Source organism: Oncorhynchus clarkii, chromosome 30 (genome assembly GCF_045791955.1).
Source record: "Oncorhynchus clarkii lewisi isolate Uvic-CL-2024 chromosome 30, UVic_Ocla_1.0, whole genome shotgun sequence".
Taxonomy (NCBI): Eukaryota; Metazoa; Chordata; class Actinopteri; order Salmoniformes; family Salmonidae; genus Oncorhynchus; species Oncorhynchus clarkii.
Genome location: NC_092176.1, coordinates 39,901,839 through 39,917,014, shown reverse-complemented (window position 1 = coordinate 39,917,014; position 15,176 = coordinate 39,901,839). Strand labels below are relative to the sequence as shown.

The following is a 15,176-nucleotide window of genomic DNA, read 5'->3' as shown; positions in this document are numbered from 1 at the left end:
GCGACAGCATCATTTTCAACTCATGTTTCAATTCAATTCAAATCAATTCAAAGAATTCAACCCTTTTTGTTTCAATATGAACCCTTTCCTTGTTACAAACAACGATGCGCTGGGCGGTACTTGGATAATACATGTATTTGAGATTCTTCAAATAGCCACCCTTTGCCTTGACGGCAGCTTTGCACACTCTTGGCATTCTCTTATCCTTGGGTTAATTCTCTTAACCTTGGGTTAATTCTCTTAACCTTGGGTTAATTCTCTTAACCTTGGGTTAATTCTCTTAACCTTGGGTTAATTCTCTTAACCTTGGGTTAATTCTCTTAACCTTGGGTTAATTCTCTTAACCTTGGGTTAATTCTCTTAAACCTTGGGTTAATTCTCTTAAACCTTGGGTTAATTCTCTTAAACCTTGGGTTAATTCTCTTAAACCTTGGGTTAATTCTCTTAAACCTTGGGTTAATTCTCTTAAACCTTGGGTTAATTCTCTTAAACCTTGGGTTAATTCTCTTAACCTTGGGTTAATTCTCTTAACCTTGGGTTAATTATCTTAACCTTGGGTTAATTCTCTTAACCTTGGATTAATTCTCTTAACATTAAAAAAAAATTACATTTTTACATATTTACATTGATTGTTTGGAGGGAGAAAATAAAACCTCTGTGCATTCTGAAAAAATTCAGTTCTCTTTTGGCAAATTTCATTTTCCCGGTTTTTCCCAAATTCATTCTCAAAAACCACACTTTTAAATGAGAAAAACGACACAAATTTGATGCTTTAAGCTTAAAAATCAAATCACAAGACCACTTTGGAGGTCTGGGAACAATTCTTTGGCAGGTGTAGTTGCCCTTCCATTCAATTGCACACCTAGCAAGTAGACCGCTGTGTTTGGCTAGCGGCGTTTTTGTCCTGTACAATGTACCAGGTAGGCTACATGTGATGGCAGAGTTAGAAACCAGAAAAAAAAAGCCCCATGATCGATACAAACAATCAAGATAATCATTCTGCCAAGTAGGTAACCTTTATTTGAGAAGGTTTTTGGGGGAAGCCTTCAGAATGTTCCTTTAAACAGCGCATGGGGAGCCTCCTCTCAGAGTCAGGTTCCTCTCAAGGTTTTGTTCCTAGGGTTTTTTTGGGGGGGGTGTCAAAAGCATTTTGACAAATGTAAAAAAGGACGATGTAAATTTGATTGATTGATAACGGGAGTGTTGCCCACCTCTCTTGTTCTTGGGGAACTTCTTTGCGTCGGTTGTTCTTCAGAGGCAGTAGTTTGGAGATGATATCTAGTACCACTACGTAGAAGTCCACATCATCTTCCAAGATCTACATTACAAAGAACAGAGAACACAGGAAATATTAACAAAAAGTGTGTGAGTGATGTGTGTGGATGGGGGGCGTGAGAGAGACAGAAACAGAAGGGGGAAAGATTGAATTTCCCTCAGAGAGAGAAAGAACTTTGTGACACTCACTCTCTGCACAAGGTCAGCTCCTCCCACAAACGTTGCTCCGTTCTCCTGGGCTACTTTGGCTTGATCAGGATTCTGACAAAAACAGACAGTATCCTTCATTTATTTACTACAGTATCAACACAAGGCAGAGCACCATGGGACCTATCCTGACATGGGCTGCATTTACACAGGCAGCCCAATTCTGATCTTTAGCCCAACTATTGGCAAAAGTCAACTCCAGTCTTATGGTGTGGTACAGTGTAGTAGGTGTGTTTACTGGAACTAGGAATTCCCCGATTGCCAAATATAATATGCGCCACTTGGCTGAACCTTTGATCCAAAGCGACGTACAAAACAATATATGCACTCACTGTAATGTAAAGTGTAATGTGTTTGATCCCTGCAGGAACTGAACCACACAACCTTGATGTTGTTAGTGCCACTCTCTTGCTAACTGGGGCACAAACAGAACGATGTTCATATACAGATTATATATATATATATATATACATACAGATTACCAGTTAAAAGTTTGGCCAACCCATTTTTTAGACAATTTTCTACATTGTAGAATAATAGTAAAGACATCAACACTATGAAATAACACATATGGAATCATGTAGTAACCAAAAAAGTGTTAAAACATTTTTTTTCTCTAAATACATTTTATATTTGAGATTGTACAAATAGCTACCCTTTGCCTTAATGACAGCTTTGCACACTCTCAGCATTCTCTCGGCATTCTCTTGACATTCTCTCAACCAGCTTCATGAGTTAGTCACTACTTTTCTACAATGTAAATAATTGTAAAATAAAAATGCTTGAATGAGTAGGTTTGTCCAAACTTTTGACTGATACTGTACATCACTGCCAGTTCTAGTTGCCATACAGATTATACACAGTGCATTCGGAAAGTATTTAGACCCCTTGACTAATATTTTGTTACGTTACAGCCTTATTCTTAAATTAAAAATATCTAAAATTTAAAAAAACACTTAATCTACCCCTTAATGACAAAGAAAAATATTGTTGCAAACGTATAAATACAAAAAACTGAAATATGACATTTACATAAATATTCAGACCCTTTACTCAGTACTTTGTTGAAGCACCTTTGGCAGTGATTACAGCCTCAAGTCTTCTTGGGCATGGCGCTACAAGCTTGGCACACTTGTATTTGGGGAGTTTCTCCCATTCTCCTCTACAGATCCTTTCAAGCTGTCAGGTTGGATGGGGAGCGTCGCTGCACAGCTATTTTCAGGTCTCTCCAGAGATGTTAGATCGGGCTCTAGCTGTGGGCTACTCAAGGACATTCAGAGACTTGACCATTCTACCATGTAGGCCTGATTGGTAGAGTGCTGCAGAGAAGGTTGTCCTTCTGGAAGGTCACCTCCCTGACCAAGGCCCTTCTCCCTCAATTGATCAGTTTGGCCCGGGCACCCAGCTCTAGGAAGAGTCTTGGTGGTTCCAAACTTCTTCCATTTCAGAATGATGGAGGCCATTGTGTTCTTGGGGACCTTCAATGCTGCAGACATTTTTTGTTGCCCTTCCCCAGATCTGTGCCTCGACACAATCCTGTCTCATTGCTCTACAGACAATTCCTTCCATCTCATGGCTTGTTTTTTTTCTCTGACATGCACTGTCAACTCTGGGACCTTATATAGACAGGTGTGTGTCTTTCCAAATCTTGTCCAATAAATTGAATTTATCACAGATGGACTCCAAACAAGTTGAAGAAACATCTCAAGAATTATCAATGGAAATGCACCTGAGCTCAATTTCGAGTCTCATAGTAAAGGTTCTGAATACTAGTGGTTAGTGTTGGGCCAGTAATCGAAAGGTTACTGGATCAAATCCCCGAGCTGACAAGGTAAAAATCTTTCGTTCTGCCCCTGACCAAGGCAGTTAACCCACTATTACCGGAGCGCCGAAGACGTGGATGTTGATTCAGAGGCGAAGACGTGGATGTTGATTATGTCAGCCTCCAGCACCTCTCTGATTCAGAGGGGTTGGGTTAAATGCAGGAAGACACACCTCTCTGATTCAGAGGGGTTGGGTTAAATGCAGGAAGACACACCTCTCTGACTCAGAGGGGTTGGGTTAAATGCAGGAAGACACACCTCTCTGACTCAGAGGGGTTGGGTTAAATGCAGGAAGACACACCTCTCTGATTCAGAGGGGTTGGGTTAAATGCAGGAAGACACACCTCTCTGACTCAGAGGGGTTGGGTTAAATGCAGGAAGACACACCTCTCTGACTCAGAGGGGTTCGGTTAAATGCAGGAAGACACACCTCTCTGACTCAGAGGGGTTGGGTTAAATGCAGGAAGACACACCTCTCTGACTCAGAGGGGTTGGGTTAAATGCAGGAAGACACACCTCTCTGACTCAGAGGGGTTGGGTTAAATGCAGGAAGACACACCTCTCTGACTCAGAGGGGTTCGGTTAAATGCAGGAAGACACACCTCTCTGACTCAGAGGGGTTGGGTTAAATGCAGGAAGACACACCTCTCTGACTCAGAGGGGTTGGGTTAAATGCAGGAAGACACACCTCTCTGACTCAGAGGGGTTGGGTTAAATGCAGGAAGACACACCTCTCTGACTCAGAGGGGTTGGGTTAAATGCAGGAAGACACACCTCTCTGACTCAGAGGGGTTGGGTTAAATGCAGGAAGACACACCTCTCTGACTCAGAGGGGTTGGGTTAAATGCAGGAAGACACACCTCTCTGACTCAGAGGGGTTGGGTTAAATGCAGGAAGACACACCTCTCTGACTCAGAGGGGTTCGGTGAAATGCAGGAAGACACACCTCTCTGACTCAGAGGGGTTGGGTTAAATGCAGGAAGACACACCTCTCTGACTCAGAGGGGTTGGGTTAAATGCAGGAAGACACACCTCTCTGACTCAGAGGGGTTGGGTTAAATGCAGGAAGACACACCTCTCTGACTCAGAGGGGTTCGGTTAAATGCAGGAAGACACACCTCTCTGACTCAGAGGGGTTGGGTTAAATGCAGGAAGACACACCTCTCTGACTCAGAGGGGTTCGGTTAAATGCAGGAAGACACACCTCTCTGACTCAGAGGGGTTGGGTTAAATGCAGGAAGACACACCTCTCTGACTCAGAGGGGTTGGGTTAAATGCAGGAAGACACACCTCTCTGACTCAGAGGGGTTGGGTTAAATGCAGGAAGACACACCTCTCTGACTCAGAGGGGTTGGGTTAAATGCAGGAAGACACACCTCTCTGACTCAGAGGGGTTGGGTTAAATGCAGGAAGACACACCTCTCTGACTCAGAGGGGTTGGGTTAAATGCAGGAAGACACACCTCTCTGACTCAGAGGGGTTGGGTTAAATGCAGGAAGACACACCTCTCTGACTCAGAGGGGTTGGGTTAAATGCAGGAAGACACACCTCTCTGATTCTGAGGTGTTGGGTTAAATGCAGGAAGACACACCTCTCTGACTCAGAGGGGTTCGGTGAAATGCAGGAAGACACACCTCTCTGACTCAGAGGGGTTGGGTTAAATGCAGGAAGACACACCTCTCTGACTCAGAGGGGTTGGGTTAAATGCAGGAAGACACACCTCTCTGACTCAGAGGGGTTGGGTTAAATGCAGGAAGACACACCTCTCTGACTCAGAGGGGTTCGGTTAAATGCAGGAAGACACACCTCTCTGACTCAGAGGGGTTGGGTTAAATGCAGGAAGACACACCTCTCTGACTCAGAGGGGTTCGTTTAAATGCAGGAAGACACACCTCTCTGACTCAGAGGGGTTGGGTTAAATGCAGGAAGACACACCTCTCTGACTCAGAGGGGTTGGGTTAAATGCAGGAAGACACACCTCTCTGACTCAGAGGGGTTGGGTTAAATGCAGGAAGACACACCTCTCTGACTCAGAGGGGTTGGGTTAAATGCAGGAAGACACACCTCTCTGACTCAGAGGGGTTGGGTTAAATGCAGGAAGACACACCTCTCTGACTCAGAGGGGTTGGGTTAAATGCAGGAAGACACACCTCTCTGACTCAGAGGGGTTGGGTTAAATGCAGGAAGACACACCTCTCTGACTCAGAGGGGTTGGGTTAAATGCAGGAAGACACACCTCTCTGACTCTGAGGGGTTGGGTTAAATGCAGGAAGACACACCTCTCTGACTCAGAGGGGTTCGGTTAAATGCAGGAGGACACACCTCTCTGACTCAGAGGGGTTGGGTTAAATGCAGGAAGACACACCTCTCTGACTCAGAGGGGTTGGGTTAAATGCAGGAAGACACACCTCTCTGACTCAGAGGGGTTGGGTTAAATGCAGGAAGACACACCTCTCTGATTCAGAGGGGTTGGGTTAAATGCAGGAAGACACACCTCTCTGACTCAGAGGGGTTGGGTTAAATGCAGGAGGACACACCTCTCTGACTCAGAGGGGTTGGGTTAAATGCAGGAAGACACACCTCTCTGATTCAGAGGGGTTGGGTTAAATGCAGGAAGACACACCTCTCTGACTCAGAGGGGTTGGGTTAAATGCAGGAAGACACACCTCTCTGACTCAGAGGGGTTGGGTTAAATGCAGGAAGACACACCTCTCTGACTCAGAGGGGTTTGGTTAAATGCAGGAAGACACACCTCTCTGACTCAGAGGGGTTGGGTTAAATGCAGGAAGACACACCTCTCTGACTCAGAGGGGTTGGGTTAAATGCAGGAAGACACACCTCTCTGACTCAGAGGGGTTGGGTTAAATGCAGGAAGACACACCTCTCTGACTCAGAGGGGTTGGGTTAAATGCAGGAAGACACACCTCTCTGACTCAGAGGGGTTGGTTTAAATGCAGGAAGACACACCTCTCTGACTCAGAGGGGTTGGGTTAAATGCAGGAAGACACACCTCTCTGACTCAGAGGGGTTGGGTTAAATGCAGGAAGACACACCTCTCTGACTCAGAGGGGTTGGGTTAAATGCAGGAAGACACACCTCTCTGACTCAGAGGGGTTGGGTTAAATGCAGGAAGACACACCTCTCTGACTCAGAGGGGTTGGGTTAAATGCAGGAAGACACACCTCTCTGACTCTGAGGGGTTGGGTTAAATGCAGGAAGACACACCTCTCTGACTCAGAGGGGTTGGGTTAAATGCAGGAGGACACACCTCTCTGACTCAGAGGGGTTGGGTTAAATGCAGGAAGACACACCTCTCTGACTCAGAGGGGTTCGGTGAAATGCAGGAAGACACACCTCTCTGACTCAGAGGGGTTGGGTTAAATGCAGGAAGACACACCTCTCTGACTCAGAGGTGTTGGGTTAAATGCAGGAAGACACACCTCTCTGACTCAGAGGGGTTGGGTTAAATGCAGGAAGACACACCTCTCTGACTCAGAGGGGTTGGGTTAAATGCAGGAAGACACACCTCTCTGACTCAGAGGGGTTGGGTTAAATGCAGGAAGACACACCTCTCTGACTCAGAGGGGTTGGGTTAAATGCAGGAAGACACACCTCTCTGACTCAGAGGGGTTGGGTTAAATGCAGGAAGACATTTCAGTTGAAGGCAACTGACTAGGTATCACCCCTTTCCCCTTTTGTAAATAAGGTAATTCAGTTTTATATTTATTTTGCAAACATTTCTAAAAGCCTGTTTTCGCTTTGTCATTATGGGGTATTGTGTGTAGATTGATGAGGGAAAAAAGTTGATTTAATCAATTTTAGAATAAGGCTGTAACGTAACAAAAATGTGGAAAAAGTCAAGAGGTCTGAATCATTTCCAAATGTACTGTATTTCCATGTATACATCACTGTCAGATCAACAAGGGATTTCAATAGAATGACTGATTAACATGTAAATGACTTAGGGACTCGGTAAGGTCCATCAAGGAAGACATAACATAAATCAAACAAATAAATTAGCTATTGATGTTGGAAACAGCACACAGGAGATTTTTAAAAAAGACAGAGAATAAAGGCTACTGTTAAGTCAGATAACCTACCTCTGTAAAAACTGAAACTTGGTTGACTTCTGTCTTGAACAAGTAAATAAAACTGTGCTGACAAAGGGATCCACTTTTTTTTCCTGGAAGAGAAGATTCAAAACATTAATGGTAATATATTGCTGTGTTGCCTGTGACATCAAAGCCTACATTAAAAACCCAATATGTGGCAAGCAGATGAAGGAATCTGGATTTTACTCAACCACGTTTACCATCCTAGGTCACCATGACAATATAATGCATGCATCCCAAATGGAACCGCTATCCCCCCATTGTGCACGACTCTTCACCTATTGGGCCCTGGTCAAACGCAGTACCAGTATCAGGGTTACGGCCTCCCGGGTGGCGCAATGGTTAAGGGCGCTGTACTGCAGCGCCAGCTGTGCCATCAGAGACCCTGGGTTCGCACCCAGGCTCTGTCGTAACCGGCCGCGACCGGGAGGTCCGTGGGGGGCAACGCACAATTGGCCTAGCGTCGTCCGGGTTAGGGAGGGCTTTGTCGGTAGGGATGTCCTTGTCTCATCGCGCACCAGCGACTCCTGTGGCGGGCCGGGCGCAGTGCGCGCTAACCAAGGTTGCCAGGTGCACGGTGTTTCCTCCGACACTGGTGCGGCTGGCTTCCGGGTTGGATGCGCGCTGTGTTAAGAAGCAGTGCGGCTTGGTTGGGTTGTGTTTCACCACACAATCTGTAAAACAATCTGTAAAACAATCTGTTTTACAGAGTTAGATAAATACGGTACGCATCAAAAGGATAGTAGGTGAAGAAAATGCGTACAGGAATCTGATTCAAAAGAAGTCACAGACGCAAGAAACTGTGTTCAAACAGGCAGCCTAATTCTGATATCTTTTTCTCCACTAATGGGTTTTTTGACCAATCACATCAGATCTTTCACAGATCGGTGGTAACTGTCACACCGGCCAACATTACTGGACAGGTAAGCTTCACTAACATAATAGCTAGCTAGAGAATTGTCTGGAAACCCGATGTTGCATTGAATTGTATGTCAGGCAGAAATTAGCATTTGAATCAGTAAAGTTTCCTCTAACGAACCTCTACAAGTCAAAATGTTGAAAACAATTACATTTTAAAGTACTGTACTGGTTGTCTGTGCGGTTGGTCCTTTTTGGCGGTAGGAATGTAAGACAATATATCCACAGGAAAGTAGAATTACAAGAACCTTTCAAAAAGCACTGGTAGAGCGTTCAGATTTCCATCACCTGAAGCATGCGGACAAGATAACAACACATGCACACTAGCCGAGCAGGTGCATGCTTTGACATGGTTCTGCGTGAGTTGTGAACTTCAACAACAACTACGCAGAGGATAATCTAATAGTATTAGCAGGACGCCACCCAGAACACAAAAACTTTGGTGGAAAGCTGCTGCCGTCCCATGTGACAAAAGCAGCAATGTGGCGTCTCTACAAGGAATCGATGACAACACTTGGTATGTAAAGCACAAACACAACATTTTGATTATTTAATTTACCTCCAACATGATTGGCACTACTTTTATTCATCTCACATTTTCTCTGTTATTTCCTGTTTTTACAGCTTCGATTCTCTAGAGCCTGGTGTCGTCGCCAAGGACCGTGTGGACTCAGTCGGGACCAGGTTTCAGCTGCTACGGCAATGCTGAAATCCTTCCTCCCATGGATGGTCTGCCTGTACAAGCACCACCTGGACTGGACACAGCTAGACAAACGTATATTTTTGAGAAGATCAGGGAGTTTTGCGACGAAGCGGCTAAGGATATCACATGCCCTGCAGCAAAGTCAAGGGCAGGACAGAAACAGGCTCTCCGAATGCGTCGCAGGCTTGCAAACTATTACAGACTACAAAGGGAAGCACAGCCATTAGCTGCCCAGTGACACAAGCCTACAAGACGAGCTAAATTACTTCTATGCTCGCATCGAAGCAAATAACACTGAAACATGCATGAGAGCACCAGCTGTTCCAGACGACTGTGTGATCACACTCTCCATAGCCGGACAGGTCAACATTCACAAGGACAAGGGCCAGGATGTGTACTCCGAGCATGCGCTGACCAACCAGCAAGTGTCTTCACTGACATTTTTAACCTGTCCCTGACAGTCTTTAATATCAACATGTTTCAAGCAGACCACCATAGTCCCTGTGCCCAAGAGCACAAAGGTAACCTGCCTCAATCACTACCGACCCATAGCACTCACGTCTGTAGTCATGAAGTGCTTTGAAAGGCTGGTCATGGCTCACAACACCGACCCATAGCACTCACGTCTGTAGTCATGAAGTGCTTTGAAAGGCTGGTCATGGCTCACAACACCATTGTCCCAGAAACCCTAGACCCACTCCAATTTTCATACCACCCCAACGGATCCATGATGCAATCTCTATTAGAGGTCGACCGACTAATCGGAATGGCCGATTAATTAGGGACGATTTCAAGTTTTCCTAAGAATCGGAAATCTGTATTTTTGGGCGCCGATTTTGCCCCCATTTTTTTTTTTACACCTTTATTTAACTAGGCAAGTCAGTTAAGAACACATTCTTCTTTTCGATGACGGCCTAGGAACGTTCTGCCTCGACAGATTTTTACCTTGTCAGCTCTAGGGATCCAATCTTGCAACCTTAGTTAACTAGTCCAACGCTCTAACCAACTGATTACATTGCACTCCACGAGGAGCCTGCCTGTTACGCGAATGCAGTAAACCAAGGTAAGTTGCTAGCTAGCATTAAACTTATCTTATAAAAAACAATCAACGACTGTCGTTGCTCCAATGTGTATTTAACCATAAACATCAATGCCTTTCTTAAAATCAATACACAAGTATATATTTTTAAACCTGCATATTTAGCTAAAAGAAATCCAGGTTAGCAAGCAATATTAACCAGGTGAAATTGTGTCACCTCTTGCGTTCATTGCACGCAGAGTCAGGTTATATGCAACAGTTTGGGCCGCCTGGCTCTTTGCGAACTAATTTGCCAGAATTTTACGTAATTATGACATAACATTGAAGGTTGTGCAATGTAACAGGAATATTTAGACTCATGGATGCCACCCGTTAGATAAAATACGGAACGGAATAAACGTTTTGTTTTTGAGGTGATAGTTTCCGGATTTGACCTAAGGCTCGTATTTCTGTGTGTTTATTATAGATAAGTCTATGATTTGATATTTGATAGAGCAGTCTGACTGAGGGGTGGTAGGCAGCAGCAGGCTCGTAATAGTTAAAGGTATATGGTTTAAAGAACTAGTCAATGCGTTATAATTCCTGTAATAACTTGTGGCTGAACTTGAAAGGGGTTCCTTCTCCTTATTTTACCGTTCATGTCTTCCATAGAGAATGTCATGATCTACTTCAAATAAGGTCTGTGTTTCATTCAGGCTTAAACCGCCTCTGTTCATGTCTTCCATAGAGAAAGTCTTGATCTACTTCAGATAAGGTCTGTGTTTCTTTCAGGCTTAAACGCCTATGCATTTTGATCCCCGTGTAAATCTCACTAGGATAAGGTAACATTTGTCAAAATATTTTCATAAATCCACTCTACAAAAAAAGTGATCTTCGCTTATATTTAGCCAATATTGATCAGAGTTACCTTGTCCTATGGATAGCTACACAGTTATAAAATTGGCAAGGTGGTGTAAGCCTACACGAAACACAGACCTTATTTTAAGTGAATCTAAAAATATCCTATGGAATAAATGAATGAATGAACCGCTTTTCATATTTTGCTAGAAGGTGTCATGGGAATTATGACTCGCACTTTGGTAGTCAATTCTTACCATGTCCATTATTAAAATAGGATTTCCTGCAATAAGAAATTACAGTTTCTGTTTTCAACATTCATCATTCATGTTATTTGAGATTAAATTGATTTCATTTATGTATTATATTAAGTCAAATAAAAGTTACATAAAATACGTAACGGTTCCGTATTTCACTGAAAGAATAAACGTCTTGTTTTCGAGATGATAGTTTCCGGATTTGACCATATTAATGACCTACAGCTCGTATTTCTGTGCGTAATTATGTTATAATTAAGTCTGTGATTTGATAGAGCAGTCTGACTGAGCGGTGGTAGGCAGCAGCAGACTCGTAAGCATTCATTCAAACAGCACTTTCGTGCGTTTGCCAGCAGCTCTTCGCTGTGCTTCAAGCATTGAGCTGTTTATGACTTCAAGCCTATCAAATCCCGAGATTAGGCTAGTGTAACCGATGTGAAATGGCTAGCTAGTTAGCGGGGTGTGCGCTAATAGTCCTTCAATTGGTGACGTCACTCGTTCTGAGACCTTGAAGTAGTTGTTCCCCTTGCTCTGCAAGGGCCACGGCTTTTGTGGAGCGATGGGTAACGATGCTTTGAGGGTGGCTGTTGTCGATGTGTTCCTGGTTCGAGCCCAGGTAGGGGCGAGGAGAGGGACGGAAGCTATACTGTTACACTGGCAATACTAAACTGCCTATAAGAACATCCAATAGTCAAAGGTATATGAAATACAAATGGTATAGAGAGAAATAGTCCTATAATTCCTATAATAACTACAACCTAAAACTTCTTACCTGGGAATATTGAAGACTCATGTTAAAAGGAACCACCAGCTTTCATATGTTCTCATGTTCTGAGCAAGGAACTGAAACGTTAGCTTTCTTACATGGCACACATTGCACTTTTACTTCTCCAACACTTTGTTTTTGCATTATTTAAACCAAATTGAATATGTTTCATTATTTTAGACTAAATTGATTTTATTGATGTATTATATGATGTATTATATTAAAGTTAAAATAAAAGTGTGCATTGTACATTCAGTATTGTTGTAATTGTCATTATTACAAACATATATATATATATATACAAATCTTGCGATTTAATTGGTATGGGCTTTTTTTTTGGTCCTCCAATAATTGCTATCGGTGTTAAAATATCATAATCGGTCGACCTACAGAAGGTAGTGCGTACGGCCCAGTACATCACTGGGACCAGGCTTCCTGCCACCCAGGACCTCTATACCAGGCAGTGTCAGAGGAAGGCCCTAAAAATTGTCAAAAACTCCAGCCACCCAAGTCATAGACTGTTCTCTTTGCTAACACACTGCAAGCGGTAGCAGAGCGCCAAGTCTAGGTCCAAAAGACTTCCTAACAGCTTCTACCCCCAAGCCATAAAACTTCTGAACAGCTAATCAAATTATTACTCATGCTACTCAAGACTATTTGCGTTGCCCCCCTCCACTCTCTTTTACACTGCTGCTACTCTCTGTTTATTATCTATGCATAGTCACTTTAACTCTACCTACATGCACATATTACCTCAATTACCTCAACTAACCTGTACCCCTGTACCGGTACCCACTGTATATAGCCTCCACATTGACTCTGTACCGTAATACCCTGTATATTGCCTCCACATTGACTTTGTACCGTAATACCCTGTATATAGCCTCCACATTGACTCTGTACCGGTACCCACTGTATATAGCCTCCACATTGACTCTGTACCGTAATACCCTGTATATTGCCTCCACATTGACTCTGTACCGTAATACCCTGTATATAGCCTCCACATTGACTCTGTACCGTAATACCCTGTATATAGCCTCCACATTGACTCTGTACCGTAATACCCTGTATATAGCCTCCACATTGACTCTGTACCGTAATACCCTGTATATAGCCTCCACATTGACTCTGTACCGTAATACCCTGTATATAGCCTCCACATTGACTCTGTACCGTAATACCCTGTATATAGCCTCCACATTGACTCTGTACCGTAATACCCTGTATATTGCCTCCACATTGACTCTGTACCGTAATACCCTGTATATAGCCTCCACGTTGACTCTGTACCGTAATACCCTGTATATAGCCTCCACATTGACTCTGTACCGTAATACCCTGTATATTGCCTCCACATTGACTCTGTACCGTAACACCCTGTATATAGCCTCCACATTGACTCTGTACCGTAATACCCTGTATATTGCCTCCACATTGACTCTGTACCGTAATACCCTGTATATAGCCTCCACATTGACTCTGTACCGTAATACCCTGTATATAGCCTCCACATTGACTCTGTACCGTAATACCCTGTATATTGCCTCCGCGTTGACTCTGTACCGTAATACCCTGTATATAGCCTCCACGTTGACTCTGTACCGTAACACCCTGTATATAGCCTCCACATTGACTCTGTACCGTAATACCCTGTATATAGCCTCCACGTTGACTCTGTACCGTAATACCCTGTATATAGCCTCCACGTTGACTCTGTATATAGCCTTTACTGCTGCTCTTTTTTGCTCTACTTATCTATTTTTTACTTAATTAACACTTATTTGATTTTGTTTTGGGAATATAGATTATTTTGTTATAGATTACTTAGCAAGATGTGGCTGGTGGTTATAGCATTTCTTACACATGACCCATCAATTTAGACAAGTGCGTCTGGGTAAGAATCATCTAACATTTATAAATATATTTATCTGGACACTTTCTATTTACCTGGAATGTTTCCTTATTGTAGGCTACTACTTTTAGTCTTAATCTTTACTACACTACTCACTGTTTAGCACATGACCTCACATGAATCCTTAAAGAGATGTGTGGGCCAGGTTTAAGAGGGTGTAAACGATGCTGAATGTGTGTAGACAAAGGAGAGCTCTCAAGTAGGTACCAAAACATTCAAAGGCCATTTTCTCAAAAGTGAGTTTACAAGTTTATCAACTTTCAAAGCATAATTACTTTCCCATTGTTCCTGAGCTGTAGTGTATGATATATCATTTTGTAGCTCTGAGTCTACTTTTATCCAATGTAAAAAACACAATTGCAAACTTTGATACATAAGACCGAATCCAGGTGGTCGGTCATCATCGTGGTCTCTGACATCATAGTGGTCTCCGACATCATAGTGGTCTCCGACATCATAGTGGTCTCCGACATCATAGTGGTCTCCGACATCATAGTGGTCTCTGACATCATACTGGTCTCTGACATCATTAGTGGTCAGAATCGCTCAGGTGGAACAAACTTAAACTTGCAGCTTTTTTCAAAGCTGATTTGAATGTCATTGAGAAAACAAAGAGGTGTCTTTCTGAATTGAAAAGTAATCCTTGAAATAATCATGTCGTTTTTCTAAAGTATCTAATCTGATTACAATATTTTTGCTGGTAATCTAACCCTGGTATAAAGTAAGGGCTCCCGAGTGGCGCCGCGGTCTAAGGCACTGCATCTCAGTGCTAAAGGCGTCACTACAGACCTGGTTCGATTTCAGGCTGTATCACAACCCGCCGTGATTGGGAGTCCCATTGAGCAGCGCACAATTGGCCCAGCGTCGTCCGGGTTAGGGCTTGGCCTTCATTGTAAATAAGAATTTGTTCTTAATTAACTGACTTGCGTAGTTAAATAATACACATTTTTTTAAAGGAGTTGAAAAGTTGCTAATTAGCTAAAAATTGTCGTTCTTGTTATACGCACGACTTTTGTTTTTGCCTTAAGTAACCACCAGTCTTATGTAACCATGCCAAACGTAACATATCACACTAATTTAAGTATCCTATGTTACTTCTAGTGTAAGAGACCACGCTGAGTTATTGAAGTTATTGAATCCTACTAGTGAGCATCAGTAGTTAGAACATTAGTTTGCTAGCTACATGAGTGACAAAGGCTGCTAGATAGATACTTTTGCTAACGTCAGCTACTGGCCCGAGTTTGTTGGAGTCGACAGCTAGAAACAAAGTACAGTATGCAACATAAATGCATTGCCTATGCATCATCATATGGACAGTTTATTC

The 15,176-nt window shown here is 43.2% G+C and overlaps 1 long non-coding RNA gene across 1 annotated transcript; it reads right to left on the bottom strand.

The window, feature by feature from the left end:
- Positions 1 to 1,132: 1,132 nt before the first annotated feature.
- Positions 1,133 to 8,101, bottom strand: LOC139389839 (uncharacterized). Its single transcript, XR_011629434.1, has 3 exons — positions 7,406 to 8,101; positions 1,465 to 1,536; positions 1,133 to 1,318 (listed from the first exon to the last, which is right to left on the bottom strand). It is a non-coding gene; the product is annotated as an uncharacterized lncRNA (long non-coding RNA).
- Positions 8,102 to 15,176: the final 7,075 nt, after the last annotated feature.